The following is a 13,909-nucleotide window of genomic DNA, read 5'->3' as shown; positions in this document are numbered from 1 at the left end:
CCTCCTGGAAGGGCTGAAAGTAAAGAATGATGCAGTTGTGACTGGTATTTCAGGGGTGCTCGGAGATACTCAATGCTTGTGTTGAATGCTCCAATATACAGTGAGGAGCAGGAGAGGTTTGTTTGATGTTACCAGGGAAGGGAGTTCTATCCTTCTTCTCAAGATGCAGTCTTTTGATACTTCCTGTTGCTCCCTAGAGGGTTTACAGGGTAGAACCAAGGCTCTGCCCCACCATGTGCACCCCTCCGGGGATATATGTTGTCATCAGAAGTGTTAAAACTCCCTGCCCTCCCTGTGCTGCTCAGAGACAAAGAATGGCAGACTTTTATGTACAATAAACGGTTGCACTGAAGAGTGTCATGAAGGGAACCCAAATGTGACAGATAAAAGCTCTGCTAGTTGGGTCTGAGGGTATTTGTTTTGAGTGAGAGCGGTGTTCAGCCGTGGTTGACAGGACTCAGTGGATGCTGACCCTTGCTGATGGGTTTATAAGCTTTTGTATCTGTGACCCAAGCCAGCACTCCAGCGTGTCATACCTGTGTTACTGGTACCGGGATTGGAAGTCATATAATCATAGAATGGTTTGGGTTGGAAAGTCCTCAAAGACCTCATCTAGTTCCAACCCCCCTGCCATGGGCAGGGACACCTTCCACTACACCACGTTGCTCAAAACCTCATCCAGCCTGGCCTTGAACACTTCCAGGTTTAGGGCAGGCACAACTTCTCTGGACAACCTGTTTCAGTGCCTCATCACCCTCAGAGTGAAAAATTTCTTCCTTATATCTAATCTAAATCTCCCCTCTTTCAATTTAAAGCCACTACCCCTTGTCTTGTCACCATATACCCTTGTAAAAACTCCCTCTTCAGCTTTCCTGTAGGCCCCCTTTAAGTACTGGAAGGCTGCAATAAGATCACCCCGGAGCCTTCTCTTGTCCAGGCTAAACAGCCCCAAGTCTCTCAGCCTGTCTTCATAGCAGAGGTGCTCCAGCCCTTGCATCATCTTTATGGCCTTCCTCTGGACCTGCTCCAGCAGCTCCGTGTCCTTGTGTTGGAGACCCCAGAGCTGAATGCAGCACTTCAGGGAGGTCTCACGAGAGCAGAGGGGCAGAATCCCCTCCCTTGACCTGCTGCCCACGCTGCTTTGGATGCAGCTCAGGACACGGTTGGCTTTCTGGGCTGCCAGTGCACGTTGCCGGCTCATGGTGAGCTAAAGACTAGTTTCTTGTCAGCTGGGCTGAGCGACATGTCTTCATTGTCCTGGTGGAGGAGGAAGCCTGCCTCTTTGTGTCTGTCTCCGTGTCAGGGAATAGACCTGGTTACTCCTAGCACAGACCTCACTACTGTGATTCTCCAAGCAGAGCTTTGGTCTTCCAACCTAAATATGGATCATCCATGCTAGTTACAGGACAAGACCTCCTTTCTAAAGATTTCTATCTTTGTGATGAACGTTAGGACAGTGTGACCACTGTTAGCTGTGTAGACCACCAAAAAAATTAGATACTGGGGATGTGAGGCAATGGCCAAATTGATTGGGAACAAATGGGAAGAATGGCCTTGCCCATTGTGTATTTGATGCTCTGAATGCGCCTTGCTGTATTGTGCAGGGGTGGGGAATGTATTTCATCTTTGTTTCTAAAATTGCTGCTGAAGACATTACGGCGACAGTGGCGAGAGGCTCAGTGCTACTCGGTAAGGGCCACGTGCACCATGTCAAATAAAGAGAAGAAAAATAATTTCAGGAAGCCCAGTAACAAAAACCAACTTCACTGGGAAAAGCGAAAGATTATTCCTCCCCAAATAACCCAAAGACTTTTTCCAGGCAGGGAGCACAGCTCTGCCATCACAGCTGCTTTGGGAGGAAGGCACTCGGAGGACTGGAACGGCAATAAGCCAAGTGGCCCCTTTGGCTACCGCTACTTGCCGAGTCTTGAGGTCTCTGCAGTGCCAAATTGAAGTTCTTTGGAGCGACTGCACGCAGCAACCAGACCTGCCTCCCAGGGGATGATTTATAGTGTACTTTCTAGACCACAGACTTACCTCAGCTTTGGATTGTAAATTTTGTAGGAAAAATTGATAAACCTGCAAGAGCCACAGTCTCGACAGAGATTTCCAGGGACTTCTAACGTGATTCTTCTGAGGGAGCGACGGCAGGCTTAGGTCTCCAAGAAGGCACTAGCAGCCCAGCACGTACAAGCACTTTGGCTCTTATCACAAGCAGTCCCACCCTTGCCCGCGGTTGCTGAGCTCAAGAGCTGAGCAACGAGCACTTGCAGGGCCCTTACCACAATAAGGTATTGATTTTAAAATTGTGCTTGGTTTGGGGGTTTAATTTCTGCATATACTGTTTTTTTCTGTGTCTTCTAGCTACAATCATAAACCAGGACTTGGGTCGTCTTCTCTTAAAAAGGTTTTTAGCTCTGTGCTACAACAGTCTCTGATTGTCAAAGCAGAGAGGACAGGAAGCTGTAGCTGGAGTGGAAACCCTGGTGATGAGGGTGAGGACTACCATGATAGTTCCCTAAATTCCTACCAGCATGGATTTAGGCATATTATAACTATGCATTTAGAGCAGTCATGCACAGATGACTCCTAGTCATAGGATGCAAAGAGGCACCCACTAGAATTTCACTCTGCATTCTTCATAGCTCAGGTTTCCAATAATATCTCCAGGAAAACTATGTTCGTTGGCTTTGAAGTTGCGAGTCATGGAATTCAAAAGTTTCTCTAAGTGAAATTCAGCTCAGCAAGAAGGATGCAAACTTTACTTTTCATGATGTCATGTCCCTAAAGCAAAATTGATCTCTTTGCAGAATTTTAATGGAAAAGTGGCTTGGAATGCAAAGACCTTGGGATGCTTTGGCGAGGGAGCATCAGACTCATGGTAAGTCTCTTTCAAAAGAAACAGTTGCTTTCAGCTTTAGGTAGTGTATACCTGCCAGCTCCCTGTTGCAGCGGACACTGAGATTGCAAGCGTTGATAGCTGTGCTGGGATGAGAACCTGAGAGTATTTCTAACATTCAGTGTTTCTGCTCTGACCATCCGCATCCCTTAATCCTGTTTACTCCTCAGCCTGTTTTTTTCCGTGTTTTATGTTCTGAAAATCCAGAGGATGGATGGTAACATCCAGTAAAGGTTTGCAACGTCTTCCTAAATAATGTCACTACCTCTTATTATTTGGTCATCGGTATGTTGGTGAATAATTTCTATACTTGATGGAATGACTGAGAACAAGGATTTTATTCTCCCTTGTCTAGTAAATCCAGCAAAACAAAGTTATGTATATGCTGCATATATTATTTTTAATATTTAAAGCTTTCATAGCCACATCATGGGAGATGTCTGGCATTAGAAGATGTTTCCAAAGGGTCGTTAAAATAAAGAGAAAGAGGTGCCTTCCAAAAACAAACACTACTTTTTACTTTATCTAATGAAGCTGTGAAATTTAAAATAATGCTAGAATAGTTACAATTGATTGCTGTAAATCTACATAGATTTGGCTCCCTTTGATTATTTTTTTTATATGCTGTAAAGATTAGTTTACTGTCTGTAGACTGAATCCTTCTTGCATTACACATGTGACTAAATCCGTGGGGCCCAGTGACCAGAAAAAAAACCCAGAAAGGCATTAAAATAGTTTAGCCCATTCAGCTGCAAAGTCATCTTACACATATTTTCCCCCTAACTGATTTTGTGTATGTTATTGTCAAATATGAATCTGCAGAATATCTCCTGGTCTGGAATCCTATCCCCTTAGAGCAGTTGTCCTGCAGCCTTGCTTAGCGGCTGGTACGTGCATGTGTTAGGATCTATGTACTGTGCTGTTTTCCTAGGCAATAATTTTCATATTTATTTTCACACCTGCTTAATTAGTCTATGTAGTTCATTTGTTTCCAGCATCAATCTGCATCTGTTGTTTCATTTTTTTTTTAAGCTGTCTGCGTAATTTGGGAAGTTATCAATAGTGTGCGATCGCTAAAGCAGAACAAAAAAAAGATAAAAATTCATGTAAGCTTAATTTATCTATGGTATTGAAAAATAGTAAAAAGTCATAATATGTAGATGTAGGGCTGTCCTATAGTAAATGAACAAGTTTTAATGTCTAGATAAATAGCTGCATTTACCTATAAACTAAACCTGTTTATCTTACTCGTGCATCTTGCCTAAGGATCATCATCAAAGTTCTGAATCCCTTTAAAATTTATTTTTCAGAACAGGGATATTCAATATGTAACTTCTGTTGTACTATTTGAAATGGAAACGGGCTGCGAAGCCTGCCAACTCATCTTTCATGTGCCTTTCCCACTGGTGTCTCTCTCTTTCTGCAGATTCAAGCTTGCACAGCAGAGCGTTTCTGTTCCCTTTCACATGTGGTCCTTGTTAAAAAAAAAAAATACAATGAAGTTTAGCTGTGGCGAAATTATTTATTTGATTTTTTTTTTTTAAGTGGTGCAAAAAGTAAATATGTTTACTGTGTCCCTTTCCATTCAGTGTATTTCCTTTTTTAAGCTCCATTTGTGTTCAACAAGACAGGCTCTTTCTCCAAGATTAACATTTCTTATGATTGTTCCTGACAGAGGATTTACTTTCGGAGGCCCTGCTAAGGATAACCAAAAAAGGGCATGTAGCAAGACACTTTTGGCAGCTTGCACGAATTTTCGGAGCTTTTTAGGTCTTGGTTTTCTGATGAGTGGCTTCCTGAGCATGCCTAGGGAATGACAGGCATCTCTGCAGGCAGGCTGAACCCACCTTGGCTTGCGCGTAGTCATTGGCTGCCTATTGGAATAAATTGAGGACAATGCATACCGCCGCCTGCCAATTGTAAACATCAGGGATATGTATTCACTTAGCATCGGCTTTTTGGGAGGGGCCAAGGAAAAGCTGTAGTTTTATTGACTAGGGCTGTGTGCGAGGCTGCTGGTGTGCCTTTCTCGCCGCGCTCCTGCCCAAGCAGCCGGTTCTTCACTTCCTTCCTACTAGTTGAAAACTTTTCAGCCGCAGAGGTAAGGGCTTGAGAGATGCCTTGGGATGTTTGTTTGGGAACGAGGCGGGCTGGCGGCGTTACGGCTCGGGATTAAGCGGCGTGCGAGATCTAACGAGCTGTGGGAACCGTGCGAAAGCGGTGGATGCTGTTTTTCCTCCCCTCCTCTCTCCGTGCCCCCCCACCCTCTTTCCAGATGTTGGCGGTGGACGAAGGGAGATGTCGGTGCCGGGCGGGTGGAGGGGGGTGCGTGCTCGCCCACCCCAGCAGACCCCAATGCGGAGGTGTGGGGGCAAGGCTCTGGGTGCAGAGCAGGATTTGTGCCGCTTTTACTCCATGTGAGATCCTGCAGCAGGCTTGTTAGTGGAGAAATAACCTATCTATCCTTTCTTTCTTTATTTATTTTTTTTAAATAATTGCAATGAAAAAGTTTTTAGCATGGTAATGGCTGGCGAATTGCTTTTAACTTTGCAACTTAATACCTGAGCTTTGGGGGCAGCCTGGCGGTAGCGGCGGTCTCCCAGCGTAACTGGTAGAGCTACAGTAAAGCTCTGGTTAATGTAACTGATCTGATGCCGAAGCAGATGTCTGTCATGGCAGCCTTTCAGAGAAGCATTGTTGACAATAGACGGCATCCGTTTTTGTCTTCAGCCTTCAACATGCCAGCAGCCTATTGCCAGAATGTTTCTTGTGAAGTTGGATTTTCCGTTAAAAGGGAGAGAAAAAAAACAACCCAAAACTAAACAAAAAAGCACTGGGGTGGGACAGGAGCTCTTAAAAGTCTGTGTTTGAGTGTGTCAGTGCTGCTGGGGAGAGCCAGCAAGCAGGATCTCCTTCCCAGCTCCTTTGACGTGCTGGGGCCGTTTGCAAGCGTCTTGTGAGGCTGGCGGCTGATAGCAGGATATTCTGCAGAGCAGGGGGTTTCTCGGAGAAGGACCTGGGAAAATGAAGGGGAGGGATGAAGTTAGGGAGCAGCAGGCATTGACCAAACCACTCCCCTCTGGCCAAACCTGCAGCCGTGGAATTGTGTTTGGTTTTTTTTCTCATATATATCATATATTGTTTGGAAGAATGGGCAAGATAACTGTGTTAAAATGTCTTTTTGTGGAGCATTTGTTTTCAGAGGAGTGTTTATTTTCAGAGCATGCAGTTTTTGTGCAATTTTGCCTAGCTGAGAAGGCTTTGCTTGCTAAAAGGCGTGCAGGAAAATAATTTGTGAAAATAACACATTCCCTTCTTGGCAGCAGCTCAAAGAAAATAAGGAGGGAGAGTGTTTCTTTTGTGAGAACCGTGTATTTATTGTAATTTGTCTATTTTAGGTACCATGCTGTGAATGATTGTGCTTGTATGATTTGCCATCAAAGAACCCTGGGACTCTGCCTCTGTTCTTTCTCTGTCTCATTAAAGGCAGCAGTAGGTTCTCTGTGAGACAAATTTCATACCTTTTTCTCCTGCCATTGAGAGACAGGATGGGATCCTAAAACTACATTCACCCAAACCAATCAAATGGACTGTTTTAACATAAATCACAAACAGAGCAGTGCTTCAAGGAAGTTAAGTGGTCCATTGGCTTAATTAAATTGCCCTTAAGGTAAAGAGGGTCTGAACTACTCTCAATATCTTTGAAGAAAGTACGGGTCTGTCTTTCTTTGAGAGGCTTTCTGATAGACAGCTGTCTTAGTCAATAAAACCTGCACAGGGGAATGTAGTATCTAAATGAAGATGACAGGGGAGAAACATCGGATAAGATGCCTGTGAACAAGAGACTAAATTGAAATAACTTGTATTTCCTGAAAACTCCTCTTTGTCGCAGCATGCGATGACAAGAGGATCAATTCCACAGCCTCCATTCACAGGATTAGTCTTGATGAAATCAATACCATCATTAACGGATGCAGGATCTGGTGCAAGGGGGGTGCTGTGTACTCTGAATATGCTTTGACAGTGACTGATATAAGCAGGTATTAGGAGAATAAGGTTTTTTTTCCCAATTGTTGCTTCATACGCTCACAGTGTTGTTCTGACATGGAGCAGCCTGAGAAAGGGGTAACTTCCTTTGTGCTTTTATTTCTTGTCCATCACTGGCACACAGTGCAATGAAAGCTAGGTGACTTGAAAGGAGAGGGGAGCTGTAAAGTTCCTCTGGCTGGCATTAGAGGGAAAATTAAGGTGCATTAAGATGGGAGGGTTTCTTATTCCTCAGAGTCTCATGCATGGGGCCACGTGTGGCACACGGAGGCAGGCTGGCCAGCATCTGTCCGGATGCGCATGGGATAAGGGCCCAGCGCTACTGATTCCAGGGGGTGAGACTGGAAAGATCGAGCAAGGCTTTTTTGCTGGGTGCCTTCTGGGAGTTAACTTCTGTCATTGAAAGGGAAGATGCCAGGGAGGATCTATCAAGAACCTGGCTAGAAGTCCTACTTGTTTCACCCTTGTGTGCAGCTGGAGCAGCCCTGCCTATGGGGGTAATCTTTTCATTGCAGAAAAGTGAGAGCCCTGCAGGACTTCCTTCCTGCAGGACAAATAGGATTTGAATGCCCTGGGCCTGTTTAAAGTACTGTGACTTCTCAGTGGTTGCTTACGTGAGACTTACTCTGTTGGCTGCCTGAGTTTTAAGTTGTATTAAAGCCCAGTGGAGTTGTTAACCCCTGTCTGCCAAGGGTACAACTTAGTGCGTTTGATCGCTCGGTGTGAACGAAGAGGGACAGGAAACCATATATGCCCAAGAAAGAGAGCGCCAAGAGAGCAGCGTTGGCTGTCCATCTGCAGTGCTTGTCTGGACTCTCCTGGGTATGGGAGAAAGCACCAAAAAAGGTAACGGGGCAGAAGGGGAAGCGCGATCCCGTGAACCTTCCGTTGCCTTTGAGAGGAGCGTTACGGGGAGTTTGCAGGATTGGGCTCCAGGTGTACAAAGCCCGAGGCAGGCAGGCCTGTGAGTGCAAAGAGTGGGAGTCTATCTTCAAAGCAAGTTTTCATTCTTTAAAAATAGTCTTTTCTTAGTAACTAGCCCCTGGCAGCCTCCAACAAGAAAGCTGCTTCCTTACCGGAGCTCTTATCTTCAGAAACGTGCATGCAGAGGGGCTGGTTTGCTGGTTTTGTTTGTAACTCCTGGGTGGCTTAAAGCCCCATGACCTGGCGAGATTTTGGGAGCAACTGTAGTGGAAGCAAGTCTCCTACCTCTGTTTTGGCACTTACTGCCTGGGCGCCGGTGCTTGCTGGGAAGCTGTAGCTGTTGCAGGCTTCCGAACGGTTCCTCGAGGATTTGGCTCAGGCTGAAATTTGACTCGGAGGCATTTGAAGATGAGATTAGATCTGACCTTTCTGGATGAAACACTGAGGTCATAGGACAGTTGAACTATGTGACAATTTCTCTTTGCCTTTCCTGATGCTTTTGTACAGTTCGGCTAGCCCAGCGGGGAAGGACGCTCGGTACATTGTAATTTGGGATCCCTCCCACCCCCAGGGGAGCTTGCTCCTGCTTTTCTCGAAATGGATTTGATTAACCAAAAAGGTTAGGGCAAGTAACACCGTTACTTAGCTGCTAGCCTTGGTATGTTAGCTGTATGGTTTACATCCTGCTTAAGAAAGTCCTTTTCATGTGTTTTCTCTTTGGAACTGTGCTTAGCACTGATAAAGAGTGTGGGACTGGCAGCGGCAGCCTGGCTGCCAAGCCTATGCCAGCGTTGGCAGTGTGGTCCCTCCTGTGCTCCTCTCTCTGAGCATCGCTTGCTGCCCCTGTAAGGAATGCAGCCTTCTGCACTTCCTCACTTGCAAACCTCCTGGCTTCTGTTTCTGTCTCCCAGTAAGTGCTGTGCATCCCACTACAGCAGTGCCCAGGCTTGCTGGGCTTCCCTGGCAGCGAGGCAGGTGGACTCTCAGCTAGGGCACCTACGGCCGGGAACCACCGCTGCTAACGGATGCCTCTTCCCCGCTCCCTGTCCCTTGAGAAGGGGGAAGAACTCTGTCCATGAAGCACAGGGCACCTTCTGATCAGAAGATCCTGCCCATAGCAGTGTTGATGGGACTTTGGGATGAAGCCAGGAAGAAGTGCTCGTGGAGACTGGCTTGCAGCTGGGGCAGGAGCAAACAACTGAGCGAGCAGGGGGAAGAGAAAAAGGAAAAGGTGGACATATATGAAGCCACTGGAGTAATTTCTCCTTTGACTTTTTTCCTGTGGTCGTAAATACCTGATGAGTCACTTAATGACCATGTTTTTGTATCTTCAAGCAAAGGATAACCCGTGCCTTTTTGTATTTGGCCCATGGGGCTGCTGGGGCTTAATTCATTAGTGCTTATAAAACATTCGTAATACCAAAATGCCAAGTTGAAGCACTGGCTAAATCCTTATTTTTGACTGATTTCCCAGCAAGAACATACACTTTTTTGTTTGTTTGTTTGTTCACACAGATATATATATTCTACTAGGAAGTAACTTTTTCTAGATTGTGGGGATGAAACTGCTGGAGCCTGGTGGATGAGGTGGAAGATGGGCCAGGCTCAGTGGTGACACTGAGCTGGCATGGCTGGAGGGAATTCCTTGGGAGCTGGCAGATTTAAACTGCACTTGCTCCATCTGAGACAGAGCCTTCCTGGGAAGTTGTTGTGCGTGTACCAAAAACGTGGGATGACAGCTTTTACTTATAGACCCGCCATAGTGTCGTAAGCCTGGAAGAGAAATGACTGAGCAAGCTGCTGAACCTTATCTGCTTGTCCGCTTTCATGTCGATGAGAGCATTTGAAATTGTAACTGGGGCCAGGCCAGGCTGCAGTGGGGAAAATATTAGGGAAAGATTTCAGGCAATGGAAACAACATTACATGTTTCCACACCCTCTTGTGTACAGAATAGAAATAAAGAGCATTTCCCTTGAGACTTGCTGTGGAGGGTGTGAAGCAAAGAGGAACCCACTCGTTTGCACATTTTCTGGTTTATGTCCTTAAATGGCAAAAAAAAAATCTTTGGAATTTAGCTCATAGAAGGGTTATAAATAGGTTTGTGGAGATAAAGTTTTGCTGTAAGTGCTCTGGTTTTGGATCTGTTCAGAAGAGTAACTCTGTAGGCCAACAAATACGACAAGGGAGGGGGGTAGGGCTCGATGCGAGAAGACAATCTCGTTGCACGTAGATGTGCACATCCGTGCGTGTGTGTGCACGCGCACCCCTCTCCGCCTGCACCAACCCTCCCGTTCTTCCTTCAAGTATGTGCAGATCTAGGGCATCGCTGTGAGCACTTTTAAAAGTTAAATAACTTGGGGTGCAGGAGAGCTAGTAGCATTTATGATTCGTCCAATTGCTGAGGGAGCCTGAACCTCTGACAGCTCCGTAAACAAAGGTCCTGAGGTTTGCTGGCAGCTTGTTTTATGTCCTTCTCCGGAGCAGCTGGGTCCGGCTACGGAGAGGCTGTGCGGGGCTGGATGACCCCTGGCTGAGCAAGCACAGGAGCAGCAGTTCCTGTGCTCCTTCAGAAGTCAAGGTTGGGTCCTGCAGGCTCGTGCCAGTTGGATTCCAGTCATCTTCAAAGGGAGCTCTGCCCAAGCCAAGGAGTCTGTGATCGGGCCCTTGTTTGTTCGTTGTTTGCAAGGCTTTGATGTTCCTCTTGTCTTTCTGTGACTGCCACAGGGCATGTTACTACCCTTTTCCCACTTCATTCTTTTCTTTGACAGCAAGCTCCCTCATGAGGAAATGATCCTCCTCCTTTCCCCAGTTTGTGTTTTGTGTGTTTTGTTTTTTTTTTTTTTATTTTGAGCCACAGCGTTCACCCTGGTAAAATCTCTCTCTCATCCCAGAAGCAAAGGCAGGACCTTTTTCAATTCCTTGTCTTTTCAGAGCATCTAGCAGTGCTCGTTCGGTAGCCCAGATCATCACCTTCTAATACCAGCAGTTGTTCCAAGGGGCCATTTCTGCTCAGTTTTCTGGGATGAGCTGCAGATGGAGCAAAGGCTGAGGACTTTGTCTGCATCTTTCTAATGCCTCAGTGATGATCTGCCTTCTCAACGGCGATTTCAAAAGCCATTGAGCCAAGGGACAATTTGACTTTGCTCCGGTCTAGTTAAAGCTCGCAGGTTTGGAAAAGAAATTCTTAGAGCTTGGCTGCAACGTGTAGAAATTAGGTTAGCTCTGAGATCTGGGGAAGGGTTTGGTCAGCTCTCGTTTACCTGCATAGCTTAACCTGCTGGTGCTGCAGGATGCCTCTAGTGAGCATCCTTCGCGGGGTCTCCCTTGGAGTGCTGCACCCCTGGGTCCTCAGGAAGAAGAGAGTTTGTTTTGGTTTATGGCTTTGGGAACAGCTTAGCCCCGTTCGCAGAGCCACACCCCTGCTATGAAAATGAGGGGTTTCATTCAGATGTTTGATAAGCCACAGCTGTTGCTTTGCCACTTCAAACAAAACTTGGATTATAAAGGCTGAAGTGCAGCATTTTAATTGCTGTAAATATGAATAAGAGTGTTTAGACAATCCAGATGATACTGAGCCAAGCATTTCTGCGGCTAATGTATATTCCACTGACAAAAGCGGGCCAGCTGAGAATTTCCCTACCACTATCCCCAGTAACTTAAAGCATCAATGGTTTGTTTTCTGCTGCCTTGGTGAAAAGGAGGGAGAAGTTTTAACCTGGACAATCAGCTGACTTGAATCTGATCTTGCTTTCAGCAGCTGTACAGTGATGTCAACTGTATTGTTAGTTTTAAAAAAAATAAATGTATTGGGTCCGATCTCTGTTATCTTAGTACAAATCTGTTTGATTTCCTTGAATTACTCAGAATTCACAGCGGGCTGCTTGCTATCAGAAGCCAGCCCTTTTTGTCTGGCTTTCTACACATCCCCTAAAGGACGACGGCAGCAGGAAATTGGGTCAAAATCCCAGTAACGAGTGTTCACTGGGAAATGATATTTCATACAAGAGAGGGCACTGCAAACCCAGAAAGCCAGTAAAATTCCAACTGCTCGTTTGCTCCCTGGTGATTAAAAGGCCGTGCTGTGTATGGGAAAGGTCTGAGCTTCATTCACTCCAAGGACGATAGTAAATGGCTTATTCGCTGGGCACAGTATGCAATCAAGGAGCAATGCCTCATGACAATAAAAAGGAAGAGCATCAACTTTCTCTTGCAGTTTGTTTGCAGTTTGCTGTGTGCTATTCAAAGCTCTGTAACTATTTTTTTCTCCCCTTTATTTAGATCCCTGTAAACTGCAGTCAGTTTGGTTTGCCATGTAAGCCTCCCCCATCAAACCAGACACACCACCCTATTTCCTCTCCTTCCTCCCATACAACCTAAACAAGAAAAAGACATTTCTTCTACCGATATATATAAACGTAGCTCCTCTGTCTTCAGTGCATCTATTGTGGATTTATATGACTAAAGGCAAAATCTTATTCTCAACAGATAGAAGGCACTAATTTTCTCAAAAGCCATAGTTAAATGCCAGTATTTCACAGACAGTGATGGGACAGGAGTGAAGCAAATAGAAATGTGTGTGTGTGTATATGAACAGGGATGAGTTTTGGGGGAGGAAGGGAGCAATGTGCTTTGGGTGGGAGCTGCAGAAGGGGGGTCCCCAGTGTTCCACACACCCTTCAGGGATTTCCCTTCCACCTTATCAGTTTCTGCAGTGAAACCCTACATGGACAACATTAAGGCACAACATCATTGGGGCACAGTTGTGTTTACATTCTTCCTTCTCGGTTTATTTTGTTTAGGGATCAGTACTCTCTCTGCCATCAAAATGATGGGGATAAAGTAGTCGGTCTAGTTGCATTTTATTTCATAAAGAGAAAGACAATGATGCAACTGAAGCAATGGAGCAACATAAGGTTCTCTCCTTGCTGGAGATTTTCTGTAGTTTTTATTGTTTGTGTTACATTGAGTACCTTAGAAATACGATGTTTGTGTCCTATTGGTAGATTTAGAGATGATGTCTGGGATCCTACGCCTGTGTAATTTTGATGAAAACCCATGTCTTTGTGGCCAGAAGGGCTGATTGATCAGTCTGATCTCCCTGACTACGTGCCTCATTGCACACCAGCCAGTTACTCATGTTTTGAGGGCACGTAAGCTGACACAGTTCAAACGGGTGTTGTCATCAGCCACAGGACACATTGGCTGGGTTTGAAGCAGGTCTTCGGCTCCTCCAAAATGTTGTCGTGTCTCCCAGGAAGGATCATGGCTCTGTGACACGTCTGATACCTCTCTTCAATGCAAAGTGATAGGTTTCAGATTTTTTTAATTACTGTTTTGCTGAAGATGAAGCTGGTCCCTTAACTGCATCTTAAAGGTCAAGATCTTTTAAGTCAAGGAGAAGGGAGAATGTAAATCAGGCCTGCTTTGAGATGTTGTTGCTTTTCATCTCTGGACGGCAGTACTTCTGAGGAAATGTCATTTGACCATTATCATGAAGTCGCGCTGAGACATGCCCACTGAAGAACCCCAACGTGGCCAAAAGAAGCACTGTCAGGTTGTGACAGCTGGGTCATACAATAGTAATATGTATGGATATTTCTGTTTTTCAGCTCTTAGAAGGGTCAGGGATAGCCAGTTTGGAGACCAAAATAACTAAATATCTAATCTCCTTTGTATTTCTTCATTCAGGATTTGAACTGTGAGAAACTTTGCATTATATCAGGTGCTTAAATGCATCTGGAGCCTCTGGAAAAAGTCCTTGAATAATAAGCATGTTCGATGCAATACGTATTATTGCATAGTTGAAAAAACTTTTTGTTTCTTCTGGTTTTACTATCTTCGGTCTTCCTGAGCCCAAATGGAAGATACCAGTCTGCTTTGTTTTCCTTTTTCCTCTCAAAAGAGGAAATTGTAAATGATGCATGCTTTGGAGTAATTTTTCCCCTGCTTTCCACTCCTCTAAGTGATTCGTGACCAAGCTGGATGTTTTGTACAGTCTCCTTCTGGCTGCCTGTACAGAAGCTTTGCAGAAGTCGGTG

The sequence above is a fragment of the Tauraco erythrolophus genome, chromosome 4, assembly GCF_009769465.1.
Source record: "Tauraco erythrolophus isolate bTauEry1 chromosome 4, bTauEry1.pri, whole genome shotgun sequence".
In the NCBI taxonomy this organism is placed as follows: domain Eukaryota; kingdom Metazoa; phylum Chordata; class Aves; order Musophagiformes; family Musophagidae; genus Tauraco; species Tauraco erythrolophus.
This window is presented reverse-complemented; position numbering follows the sequence as displayed.